This window comes from Chrysochloris asiatica, unplaced genomic scaffold (assembly GCF_000296735.1).
Source record: "Chrysochloris asiatica unplaced genomic scaffold, ChrAsi1.0 scaffold00029, whole genome shotgun sequence".
Taxonomy (NCBI): Eukaryota; Metazoa; Chordata; class Mammalia; order Afrosoricida; family Chrysochloridae; genus Chrysochloris; species Chrysochloris asiatica.
In genome coordinates, this window is record NW_006408547.1 from 17,690,790 (window position 1) to 17,692,160 (window position 1,371).

At 40.3% G+C, this 1,371-nt stretch overlaps 1 pseudogene; it reads left to right on the top strand.

Moving 5' to 3' along the window:
* Window positions 1-308: 308 nt before the first annotated feature.
* On the top strand, window positions 309-1,077 carry LOC102839529 (annotated as a pseudogene).
* The last annotated feature ends 294 nt before the right edge of the window (window positions 1,078-1,371 follow it).

The window sequence follows — 1,371 nt, forward strand, 5'->3', positions numbered from 1 at the left end:
ACCATAGTGAAGACTGGGGTCCCCAGATATGGTTCAAACTGGAAGGCATGGAAGACAGGGTCCCAGGATTCTCATTCATTGGCTCTGAAATTGCTCTGCTTTGATTGCTCTTTGGGCACATGAGTTTCAAGTTCCAGAGCTGGTAGAATTCACTCTTCTTTTTCAATGACATATTTCTGTACAATTTAAAAATAGGCCAGCTCTTCCGGTCACGGGCCGAATGCATTCGGCTAGTGAGTTGAAGGGCCCTGAAAACTAGGGTTCTTTGCACCCTGGATGCTGCTCCCGGTGGCTTTGCTGCCGTCTGTATGCCACAAAATGAATATATTGAGTTACACAGTAAGAGCTCTGGACATCGTTTGGATTATCATGAGAAAAAGAGAAAGAAGGAAAGTTAAGTCGAGAGGCTCATGAACATTCGAAGAAGGCCAAAAAGATGATTGGTCTGAAGGCTGAGGTCCAGTACAAACAGCACCATGCTGAGATAATACAAATGAAAAAGACTATCATGATGCACAAAAAGAGAAACACCAATCAAAGGAACGATGAGAAGACTCTACAAGGCACCTATGTGCTGGACAGAGGGGCAGTCCTGAGCTAAAGCACTTTCCAATATGATTAAACAAAAACCAAAGGAGAAAACAGGAAAACGGGAAGTCTCTGTGCCCAAAGTCCATGCCCAGAGAGAAAAAGAAGTATTAAAAGTTACGCCAACAGGAAAGAGGGGAAAAAAGCATGGAAAAGGACGGTTGCCAAAGTCTGCTTTTTTGGAGATGGCATTACACACAAACCACCTACATATGAAAGACGCATCAGACCAATGGGCTTACATTCCAAGAAGGCTCATGTAACACATCATGAACTTGAAACCACCTTTGCTTACCAATACTTGGCATGAAGAAGACACTCTCATTCCTGCTCTATACAATGCCGGGAAATGATCACCAAAGGGACTGTTGAACATTAAGCAAATTGAACCTGGTTATGCAAGGAGGCAAGGCTATCTGGAAGAAATATAATCAGGTTACCAACAATCCTGAAAATGATGGATACATAAATGCGGTCTTACTGGTTTGATAGCAGATTCCCATAAATAACTCCTTATTGGTGAAGACTACAAACCAACCAGGAAAATAACCATGTGTTTCTGAGTACTACCGCATAGTCTTACCCATCTGCAGTCATCAAGAACTGGTTATGGTGTTATTTTAAAGAAAAACATTAAAATTGTCCAGTGGTTTTTTTTGTTTTTTTTTTAAATAGGCCAATCTAAAACTTTAAAGTTATTTTTGACTTCTCAATTTTATTTTCTTAACCATGTTTTAGTTAATCTAGTAAATGCCAGAAACTATTATCCAAAGTCTTGCACAT